The following is a 12,541-nucleotide window of genomic DNA, read 5'->3' on the forward strand; positions in this document are numbered from 1 at the left end:
AGTCGCTTTGGGACGTTAAACCCCATAAACCAAACCAAACCAAACCAAACCAAACCAGATATTCTGGCACCTTACTTTCAAACACAAAAAAAAGATACGCTCATTTGGCGGGTGTACCTTTACCATTAGCACAGTTGCCATCTGCAGTATGTGCTGGTATCGAAGACCACTGTTATCAATTTGCTTAATTGTAAGAATAGGCCACTAACGTGACGCGTGAAAAACATTTCGCTTACGCAAAAACAAAATTGAAATCTCAGTGCTTGCTTTTACCATACGTGCCGCGCCTCCCTTATTGACGAGTGTGGTATAGCATAAACGTTTTTCCTCCTGTGTAACCGCATCAGCAGGTCTCGGCTCAGATGCATCATGTATATTAGGAGAAGCGACAAATTCGTACTATGTGATGGATACGGTGGAACACTTTTGCGTGTGAATGAAAACGGCACAGGTGTGAAACGTACATGTTAATGGTGCAAAAAAGCTTGCTTTTTGATTTTATTCTAACAGTTTTTGAAAAACTGGGGATGTCCGCGAATTCTCACAGCCGTATTCCCGCTTTTTTTTTTGAAGGATAGACTCTGAGTTGCCTTGCCTGTATAGAGAGTCTATAGACTCTGTATAGGCGGAAACGTAATAGACTTCCAATCGACTTTCGTTTATAGGCCGACTATAGAATATGAACATACAAAATTCTGACCACTTTCTTTGTATACGCTGTATACGTAATAAACTTCTAATCGACTTTCGTTTATATACAGCCGTAGACTAGGAACAGACAAAAGTCTAAACACTTTTATTCTCTAGACTGTATGCTGGCTCTCAATAACAGCTCACCGTCTATCCCTTGTCTCTGCGCTGTTATTCACAGTCTATATGGACCAACTAGCTCAACTCGCCGTTGTACTGAAGACTATATGCAGGTGTCTAATAGCCATTAAAACGACTTTCTTTTATTCACCGTCTATAGGCTATCTTCTATAGAAAAATGTCTAATACTTAAAACCCAGTTTTTCTAGAGACACTGTGTAGACTATGAACCGACAAAAGTGAATATCTATAAAAAGAGAGTACAGTTGAGAGAAAAAAAAAACTGACGCCAACCAATATTTTAATTTTTCCTAACGTTTCGGGACCAACTCGGTCCCTTCTTCAGCGGTGACTAAAGTGTGCCAGCAGCAGCGGGCTCTTCCTTCGCTCTCCCTTTGTTAGCACGTGGCGCAGTCCACTAACGTACGCCATCAAAGGGAGAGCGAACGCAGCACACCCCGCTGCTGCTGGCACACTTTAGTCACCCCTGAAGAAGGGACCGAGTTGGTCTCGAAACTTCAGGAAAAATTAAAATAATTTTTTCTGTACTATCTCAAGAACCCAACCAGACGGACTTCCGTCGAAGATGTTTTCGTTCAAGACAGTAGTCGACAAGAAGTCTGTAGAACGTATTTCTTACCAAGGGCTCGAGCACTAGCGATTCTGTAGCCCCATTGTTTCAACATTTACACAACGATAACTAACGTTATCACCTTTTAATGAGCTATTATTATGAGGCCCCCTGGCAGTTTTCACTTTAGGGCCTCCTAGTGTAACATGTATTCTTTAACCAACGTCATTATATGTTTTATCAATAAAACTTGAATAAACTTGGATAAAAAGTGAGAGTGATAGCCCTAGTTACACTCGGATGCAAGAAGAAAATTGAGACCTGGTGGCTGCGGGAAAACGCGTACTGCGCATTAGTTATAACTTCCTTCCCGGCACATCGGCTCGAGGGCTTTTGCCCTGATTAAAAGCACAGTGATCACTTTCTTCAAATGCTCCTGAAACCGCGTCGTGCTACGTCCGAGAGTGCCGTGTACATCCTCAAGGGGAATGAAAAAAAAGTGTTCCCACGATCGCTAATCGGGGCCCACGGGACACAATGTAGCAAGACACAAGAGGAATTGAGCGAGTTCCGTAGCGATGCCAGAGCGGAGAGCAGCTGCTGTGGTGTGCCACGTCGGACGGAGAGTGGCGGTGTAAACGGAACGGCAGCCCAGTGACGCCCGTGACAGGTATAGGTATGCGAAATCACTCATGAGTCCATTCACTCGGGCTCACTGACACTCATTTCAGCCTTAGTCGTGAGTGAGTCCGGACTCACATTCAGGTCATGACCTTTCTCCGTCCGTGCTAAGCTCTGATCATGACCCGTGTTTTCACGACGTAGGTGTGCACGTAAGCTTTTTTTTTTCTCGTTTCCAGACAGCGGAGGGGAAGAAGGATTTGCTTTTGTGACGAAGACGGTTTGTTGCTGTTTGTGGGTGATTGAAAAAAGTATTTCGGGAAAACGAGGTAGACAGTGATATGTCCCTTTATTTTATGCCGGTGCGGTAATGATGCACATAATTATGTGCCGAAAGGTTTGATCAAGTTTCAACGCGGGATGCGAGGGTCCCTTGTATGCGCGTCTTTTGCACGCCTACAGCCCTTACTACGCAGCCCATTCCCATTCTGAAATTTTTGTGTGTCGAAATGAGTGAGCTCAAATGAGCCGTGAGCCTAAATCAGCTTGAGTTCCATTGAGCGCGGACCTTTGAGAGTGAGCCTGAGTGACCCCGCAGGTTGGCGAAACTTTTGTGAGTGGGCCTGAGTGAACACTCGCGACTTTGCCGAGTTAAGATGGAGACCAAATAAGTTGCTGCCAGCACGCCCAAAGAAAAGGCTGTAGGGGTCAGGAGGAAGGGACGGTGAACGCTTGGAGTGCTGGCAAGACTCGCATTTAGCGACACGGTCGAAACGTCAGGCCAAAAGTAGCGGCTTTTAATTCGGTCATGTGTTTTGTATTGATCGCCAGTGGCGTTGTCGTGGAGCTCCTCTAAATTCGAAGGTGAAGGCAGTCAGGTACAACGGGAACGCGTCGTTGGCCAGTAGAGTGACAAGTGTAGCGGTGAGTGTTCTATTGTGAAACTTGGGACTGGCAGCGCTGATGTCACAAGCGACTGTTGGGTATCCCTGTTGACCCCTTAGATGAGCAACAGTTATGCTCAAGTAGAGGCCAGCTATCTGAACGGACGAGAAATAGGTGGATATGTGGAACGGGGCAACATTGGTGGGCGGAACACCTCGGTAATTATCATAAGGCTGAAAGAGAGGCCACAGTGGTGAAGGGGCAGCAGGTTGAGTGCTGGCAGTGGACAGGAACGGACAGCAATGGAGCTCGTCAACGTCCAGGTGTTTTCTTTTCGATTGTATAGCGATAGTGGAGGTGTACTCTAGCAATCGTAGCACCCAGCGACGGACATGGCATGATAACATCATTAACGACGACAGCCAGGAGAACGAGGCATAATCTATCACGACGGTGAAGTGTCAGGCGTAGAAGTGCGAGTGAATTTTCTCAATAAAGTAAAAAATGGTAAGGCATCCTTGTTCTGTAATGGTGTAGCTTCACTCGGCTGCAGTTCAGATGCCTTGTTGCGTTGAAAAAGAACAGTGCTGAGACACGTCCACCGGCGTCGGTGCGAAGTATGGCTAGCGCTGCCGCATCAAAATGGCGAAGCACTAGTGTTGATGTAAGCAGCTGCTTTAGGGCTTCGTAGGCTCCTTCATACTCATGAGACCAGACATAGATCGCTTTAGAAGTCAAGAACTTGTGTAATGGGGGCGCCGATGACGCAAAGTTTCCTTGTAAGTATAAAACGACGGAAGTACGACGGAAATCCAAGGAAGCTGCTAGGTTTTTTTCAGGAGTTGTGGACGAGAAAATTTGAAAGAAGCTGTAATTTTTTTCTAGATCGGGCTGGGCTCCTTCCTTGCCAACGGCGTGGCCGAGTAACTTTATACTTTGCTGGCAAAGTTGCACTTCTTTGTATTTAATTGGAGGCCGTCCTTTGCAAGGTATGCGAAAACTTTGTAGGGGCATTGCAAGGGTTACTTCGAATTTAACGTGAAGATGACGATATACAGAACCCAAGCTCAAGTTTGGTCGAGCGACGGGAGCGCCACATTTCTCTCTTGCAGCGAGCTGCAGCCGACTGGGAATGCGCGCTGCCGGCGCCGCCGGTTGGAAGGCGGCGGCGGGACTCCGCGAGTACGCACTCTGCAGTCTCCCCGAGGCAGAGGAGCGGACGTCGCTCCGCTAGTTAGGTGCGCTCACTCGAGAGGACAGAAGCGGGATGCATCGCTGTCACAACAGAGAGAGATAGAAGCTCATTCAACGAAAAACGGAGTAATTCAGCCGGCGGTTCAATTCGCTCACTTGCTACTCTGCGTGGGGACGGGATTCGAGGAGAGAAAGATAAAATGAGAGAGGTGTAGGAAATGGGTGGCAAAGTTCAGTGCACAGGGAATGCGCAGTGAGAATGCTGAAAGGAGAGATGACAGTTTGTTTAGGAGACCGATAATCAAATAATAAGTTCATCGCGCTTCACTCCTGCCTATGGCAAGCTAATGGCCCTAATACACTGTTGAGTATTACAGGCACTTGAGTGAGTGATTCCATAAGATGTTCATAAAGTGCACGCTTATCAGCATACAATGGGCATTGTAACAAAATATTCTCCACTGTTTCTACTAAGTTGCCGCAACACGGACTCTCGCATCACCTAAACGGTGCTGTAAAGAAATCGTAAATGCAGCGTTTAGACGAAGTCGATGATAGAGATCTTCCAGATGGCGAGGAAGTCTTGGTAAAATTCTTGATCTGAGATCCGGTCGATGTAGGGCAGAAATTGGCGATCATGTCTCGCAAGCTGCGCAGCCGGCGTTTCTCTTCGCGAGAGCGTTTTTCAGCTTGTTGGGATGCCGCTTACTTCAGGACTGAGGGACGCGACCCACCTGTTTTACTGCACCAGCATGTAAAAACATCCTGTTACAGGCACCTCTTCACTTTACATATGGCTTGCCCCATTTATGAGGCTGGTTGGTGCGTGCATTGACTTCGTGATCATTTACATGACAGCACACTGCAGCTGCGTGCTTGCACTCAGCTTTAATACCAGCTTTGCAGTATACGTAGTGGCTGGCTTGTTCGTTCAACATAGCGCAGACTCAATCACGGACAAATGGAGGGAGGACGCAAACACAGGCGCTGACTAACAACATCGTGTATTGCCTTTAACTGGCTTATACAGGCATCGGTAGCATGGCAAAAAAGTAGCAAAAATCAACAACTCCCGTACCCGTGGCACAATTATCTGGTTCGTGCAGCCCCTTCTCTCCAACCACTAACACGTTCATGGGCGCTTAGGAACAGCAGCTCTTTCTTGCTCTAGTGTACGGATGGTTTGCTGACACATTTATCACAGGATCTTGCAATTGGCCTGAGCTTCTGCTACCACCAGTGTGGTGGCGTCACGGCACTTGCGTAGAACGGCCGTTCCATCAAAAGCAGGAGTGCAGTCTTCGCACTCGCTGCAGTGCTTGCTCAGCTCAACCGAGTTTGCACCCTTCAGATTCCGTCGGTGTTCTAGTAAACGTTTATTTAGGCATCTCTTCGTTTCACCGCTATAGATATTGCAGATATTGCCACATGACGGGGGGGGGGGGGGGGGGGGGCATAAAATGTTCCGAGCGAGAAATTGTCTACCTAAAAGACAGGCACAGCGACAATTTCTCAGCCATAACCGTGGATATAAAAGACATATTATTCAATCCCGCACGACGACCTGCTGAGTAGCGTCAGGGATTGTATTGAAGCACATGGTGCTGTTCGCTTTCAGACTGCATCAGGCGTGTTCCTAGAGCTGCTTTCAACGTTCTTCAACTCTACCTTTGCGCAGTGCGAAGGCCATATTGTTACGAAGACGAAGAAGAGGGCAGTGGCGCGGGACGGAGTGCTCGCGCTAGGCCCGCAGCCATTAAATCATATTATCACCTGTCATCATGGGGTTCTATTCCTTGGCTTGCCACCTCGCATCATTCGGCGTGAGGTGCGGGTTCCTGATCGTGATCCTGGTCCCTGGAGCATCGCTGCCTTCTGCTCGCCTTCGTCGTCGGACGAGGGACCTGGACTCCGCCGCCGGCTCAACCCCAGCTCGACCTGACCAGAACCGACCAGCCACTTTCCCCCGCCCCGTCTCCAGCACCGACCAGAAAACACGACGACCAGGACCAGACGCAGTATGACCCGACGACGACCCGAACCAAGACGGTAACAACGCCCAAGTTGTGCGGCCAGCCCTTAAACCTTGACCTTCGGCTGTGGGCGACCGACCGCTGGACCTGAAGCTCTAGGGACAACCATTCATCAGATCACCTAGTTCATCTTGGTGGCAAGCCTTTCATCTTCTTCTATCCTTTCTGATCATGCTCATTGTCGCCTCGCCATTCAGAATTCAAGCAATTGATCGGGACATTCGCTCGGAGGACCCGGGTCATGTTACGAAGACGAAGAAGACGGCAGTGGCGCGGGACGGAGCGCTCGCGCTAGGCCCGCAGCCATCAAATCATATCATCTGTTATGTCGTCCTGTTCCTAGGCTTGCCATCCAGTATCAAATTGTCTCGCAACGAAATAGCATTTGTATTGGTCCGTGCGTCGCGACAATGATGAGCGATATATACCTTGCTTTCCGATACCTTCAGCTACGTGTTCAATGCGCTGAGCTTGGTGTCCCCAGAGCCTTTAGATTTGTGGATGATTTTCTTGTAATTCTCTGGGATAACAAAGGGCGTTTTGAAACGCGAGGGTCGCGGGTCATAACTATGTTTACTGACTGCCTTCAACCGCTGGCAGTGACTCCTGAGTGCCTGGTCAATGGCCGCATTACGTTCCTCGATTTTTACCTATATTTCGGCTCCGAGGACGTGTGTTGGGCCTGTGAGCGTAGAGACAAGCCAGTCCTTCCACACTCTTCGGCACACTTTAAACTAATGGAGAGCCATAATAAAGTCTTGTTTTATTAGCGCTGTTGAAAAATTATGTACGCACCATAAAGAAGATGCTTTTCAGAGGCAAACGCATCGTCTGGAAGAAGTTGGTTATCCGGCGCATCTATTGATCGCTGTAGCAGAAAGTATGCATAAAAAATCAAGGAAGCGACCCGGTGCAGATGATGGTCGAAGGAAGTTAGCAGTTATAATGTAGCTGCATACGGTGTCACATAACATCGAAAAAATTTGCAACAGGGAAGGAATTGAGGTTGTCTTATTGGCCAAGAAAAAAAATTCAGAGGGCACTTTGGCTCTCTAAAGTGCTGCAAGGCGAAAGAGTTTCCTGGCCACTGTTTGTTTTTACTTTTGTATTTTTCATATTTTGTTTTCGTATTAATTTTTGGTCCTTTTCTTAATTTTATTGTTTTTTATTTTTATTTTCACATCCTATTTTCATTTTGTTTTTATTTTTGTTTATTTTCTTATTTTTATTTTTATTTTCCTTTTCTTGACTTTACTCCTTTTATTTTGTTTATGAAGCCCATGCATTCACTAGATGCGCCTTTATTCATGCTGGAACCTTGAGCCTTTTAAGCAGTGACGCCGAAAGGGGGACGAATCTGCCGACGCGTCTGTCGACACGGCTGCCGACGCGTCTGTCGACACTTCTGCCGACGCGTCTGTCGACACGGCTGCCGACGCGTCTGATAACGACAGTATGAGGCATTAAAGGCTTTCGCCTTAAAACTGAGCAAGCTGTGTAGGAAGGTTAATTCCGAGGCCATTAGGGAGCACGCGCTGCGTCTTGTGAACTGTGAAAAAAATGTGCTTTATTCAATCCCACTGCAATGTGGCAATATCTATATCGGTCAAACAAGAGATGCCTAAATAGACGTCTACAAGAACACAGAAGACATTCGGAAAGATGCAAACTCGGTTGAGCTGAGCAAGCACTACAGTCAGTGTAAAGACTGCACCCGTGCTTTTCGAAGGAACAGCCGTTGTGTGCAAGTGCCGCGACACCACCACACGGATGGCAGCAGAAGCTCAGGCCAATTGGTAGATCCTGAGATAAATGTGTCAGCAAACCATCTGCTTACCTGAGCAAGAAAGAGCAGCTGTTCCTAGGCGCCCATGAACATGTTAGTGATTGGAGGGAAGGGGCTGCACCAACGAGATAACTGTGCGACGGGTGCATGAGTTTTTTCCTACTTGTTTTGCCATGCTACTGATGCCTATATAAGCCAGTTAAAGGTAATAAACGATGTTGTTATTCAGCGCCTGTGTTTGCGCCCGTCCTCCTTTTGTCCGTGTTTGTTATGCGCTGCCCTCCTCGGCAGCTTTCTTCTTACGGCAGCTTTACGGCTGCAAAGATACGGCAGCTTTGCAGGTGCATCTTCTTTCTCAAATGGAAAGCTCCGCTGGCATGGCCATGCAAGCTGTTTGAGAAAGGAATAAGAGCGAGACGTCGTTGAAATATGTGGCTATATTTTAAGGGAAACCACCCTCTACAAATATTGAGCAGCATGAAACGGTGTTTATTTTTGCAGCTAAATTCAATTTAGCACCCCTGCCGCAATATTCCGAAAACGCGTACGAAGGAAAAATTAGGGTGAAAAAAGATTTTGCTCAGAAGTTTCCTAAGATAAATCTCTCACACAACGTTTGGAACAAATTTCTACACCCGCACTATTTACGCGAGCGCTGTCCCGCATATTTCACGCTGAACACTGCGTTCCCGTAGCAAGTTTTACGTCTGGTAAGCGGATATACTCGCAAAACTCAAGTGTAGTCGTGGCGTGAGAACGGAAATAATGAGGCCAGTAGTATGCCCGTCCTCGCGGTCATATCAGCTGGTGATGCTCCAACGGATGAAGCACGCATGTCTCATACCTCCCCAGAGTTTTGAGTGGATGACATGCCATGGCTGTGGAGGAATGTTTTTTTTTTGCTCGCACGCCGAAAACTTTCGTCCCCGACAGCACACCATTACTTCTGCCAGAATGCCATACGAAAACAAGTAAAGCATACGCCTGATATTCGACAATGGAGAACATCGATCTTATGCTCCTGTTCGTTTCCCAATGCCTACAGAACGTTCGGTATTTTGCGCTTATAATGAAATGACAGATTTACACCGAAGAACGCGCCGTAAAAGATGTGATCGCTGACTTGTGAAACGCAGTTTCCGCTTAGTCGGGCTTCGTCGTTGACAGTCGTCTGCTCCACAGAGTACATAGGAGTTCCAAGCTTTTCACCTTTCATTAATTTACTTATTCATTTAGTTATGTATATCACCTCACAGGCTTCAAGAAAGGAGTATTGTGTGAGGGGGATTACATAGAGAAGGGTAATGACAGGAGCATGAACAACACGTTTATACAAAACTTATTGACTGTTAGTACCGGTCACTGAAAAGTAGGAACATTATACAACATTTACTGACACGTTAGTAACATGGAAAAATGCTGGTTATTTCGGTCCTAGAACGAGCTGGGTCAGGAATATTCACGATGTGATCCGGAAGGCCATTCCAGTGAATGATAGCCTGCGGCAGAGCAGCTGAATTAAATGCAACGGTTCTACCAGGAGTGCATTGGAAGCTTAGTAGGTTGCTTAAACGACGTGTTGTGTGGTTTGGTTGTAACAAGAGGCCGCGTTGAAGAGTAGGCACTGTACAGTGTTCTGTGAAGTAGGCAGATTAGGGCGGTTAATCTCCGGAATTACAGTGTAGAGAGAGAGAGATAGATGATTTTATGTTTGTTATGCTCGAGTGACGGTTGTAGTTTCTGGAAATACAACGAATTGAAACAAAAATCAAGTTCGATTTGCGAAACTGCTGCAAGCTTGTAGATCTTTTTGAAGCCGCACTGCAGAAAGTACATTGCGAAGCGAGGTAGGTGCAGCGCGAGAGCTCAGCTCTGCACGGCAGAGAGATGGACTGCAGCGGCGAAATGAAAAAGCGCGCAGTGCGTAACCCCAGTTTCTGTTTTCCTGCCAAAGATGGCGTTCCCCATTAGGAGCACTAGCGCCGCTTGGAGGTACTTTCGGAGCCTATAGCCAAGATAAGGAAGGCATAATCCCCATTTCATGTCCAGAAGTAGGGTATCTATCACACGTTCGAAAATGGCGCGAGCGCTGCACAGCCCAAAATGCATCACGTTTAACCCTTAGAGACCATCGGGGTAGCAAAGGGTGGTCTTGTCTTTGTCGGCATCAAGCATGGAAATTTGCCAGTGTCACGAATGTGGGCTGAGACTAAAACTATTCAGGTCCTTGAAGGCAGTCCAGTGGGTCGTCTGTGCGAGGCTGAAGGTAGAGGTCTTGTGAAGGGCAAGGCAATTCAGGCAAAATTCGACTGAAACATCCCTTTTCCGAAAGAGAACGAGAGGAGAGAGCTTGTGGACGGCTGTATATGCTGTTTTGCAAAAGCACGCCGCAAACTTATTCTTCATTGATGTGGCGCTTAGTCGATAGAACTTTGTACGGACGTCGGCGTAAGAAAGCAGAGCGAAGGGTCTCTATACGATACACGTCGATATCCGCCGCCTTCAATGACTCCTTTCTTGTTTTGAAGTTCTTTTTTGGTGAGGATGTTTTTTTTTTCAATATTTTGAATAGGGTCACAGTTTATTAGCTCCAGCATAATTAGAACGTGCAAAGTATGCTGACAAGACTACCGAAGTCAAGTGACTGTACGAAACCCTTGATAGATAATTACAACATTAAAAAATAACAGTGGCAAAATCTGCGCATTGATTGCGAGATACAAAAAAGATGTGTGCAGTACCGCTCAGAAGCGCAATCGTGCGACGAAATTGCTCAAATTATCAAAATAAAAAAGTTTTCTCAAAGATTGGAGGATTTCCAGCTTATTCTTGAAAATGTGTACAGATCAAGTTTTTGATGAAAATGGCACTGTTTCATAATGAAATGGATGACGCAAAAGATGGCATTTTTACTATTTAGTATGAAATTTCGGAAGTAGGATTTTTTTTTAGCTGCAAGTTGAATGAAGTCATAGTTAGTCAATACGATGGAATTGATAAATCGGAACTGTAAAGTGCGATTTAGTTCCTGAGAAGAGATTTTAGGGTGGTACTGGAAAAGGAGGCGGACTGTTAAACAAGAGCCGAGCGTCAGTAGGAAAAAAGCTGCTGCGTGCCATAATGCAGATGGCCTGGTTTTTTAAACGTTGTAGTACCGAGTCTCATTTTCTGGTCCTTCTGTTCGCAAAAGTACGGTTCCTGCACCTGTATCTTTCTTTTATTCCCACCCTGCGAAAACTATTTCTTGGATTGCACTATCATTGCATAAATAAGGAGTGTTTGCTTCTGCTACTCTACAGCAAAACGAAGTGATGACACGAGAACGCACATTGTACAGCAGCTGCGTTCCATGTCAGGAAGGGCAGGCGATCGAGTAAAACAAAATATTACAGAAAAAAAATACATATATGTCATGGTACACAGCAAAGCAACCTTGGGTCGCTAGTCGTCGCACAGAGGTAGCGCAACAGGAAGGATGAGGGTCGAATCACGTCGCCCTAACCGACACAACAGTAAAACAAGCCGCAGCTGTATCTTCGCATTTAAGCATTCAGTTCTGCTGGGGTTAAATACGCCGCTCACCCAGTTTTTTGCTGTGCACTGGGCAGCTGCCAATTCCTGCCATGAAAGCTGACGACGTTCTGTAAGTGACACTATTCTGGATTACTTCTCGATTTTCGAACCTAGTTCACTGAAGTGAAGAAATAGATTTAAGGGACACTTATTTACAAGACATGTTGAGAGTGACGTAGTATGAAGGTATGAAGCCTGCTCCGCCTGCTTCTCCCCCTCGGTCACCACCATGCACTGACACCCTGAGTCTGTGTAGCCGCCTGTGCTCCATCTTGAGGGACACACCAGGAGCAAACTGGAGATCACAGTCACGTACAAAAACGGTTAAAGAAGCGCTGCAACTTTGGCTGTATGTCTCCGATGTTGTTTTTCGCGATTGACACCAAATGTCTGTAATCCGTTTCAATGAAAATGCGGTGGCCATATAGCAGATGGTGAAACGTTTTACGAAGATAATCCCCAGGCATAATAAATGATTTTTAGCGCAACGACACAAGAAAGACGACAACACGGGCGCTGTGTTGTGTCGTTGCGCTAAAAATAATTTATTATGTCTGAAAACCAACTAGCTCAGCAGTTAACCCTCTCAAAATAATCCCCAGGGTTTCTTTCCCAGTTTGAGAGTACCGCGTTTCGCTATCAGCAAGCGCTCGCGAAGCGTACATGACTGGGCGGCAGTCACTGCCATGCTTCTGCAACAATCTGGCGCCTATTCCTAGCCTCGATGTGTCAGCGGAAATTTTGGTTACTTTGCGTCGAACAAGACCAGCAAAGGAGGCGTTCTTAATGCTCCGCAGATTTCGTTCCATTCACGCTCATCAGCTCGAATCCAGTCAGAAACGACGTTTTCCTTCACCGAGTGGTGAGGCAGGATGCGTTATGGCCGAGTCCAGGCACATAAGTGGGGAAATAGTTAACCACTCCGAGCATTCTGCACACTGCATTCTGCAGTCAGTGAGACGGACTAACCACGCGGTTTGTCTCAGTTAGTTTGGGACTGCAACAAGGCAGCTTCACCAGAAAATCACGGACAGTCCGTTTGGCAACGTGTGTGGTGTGTGAGAAGCT

This window comes from Amblyomma mixtum, chromosome 2 (assembly GCF_055824585.1).
Source record: "Amblyomma mixtum isolate Tamu chromosome 2, ASM5582458v1, whole genome shotgun sequence".
Lineage (NCBI taxonomy): Eukaryota > Metazoa > Arthropoda > Arachnida > Ixodida > Ixodidae > Amblyomma > Amblyomma mixtum.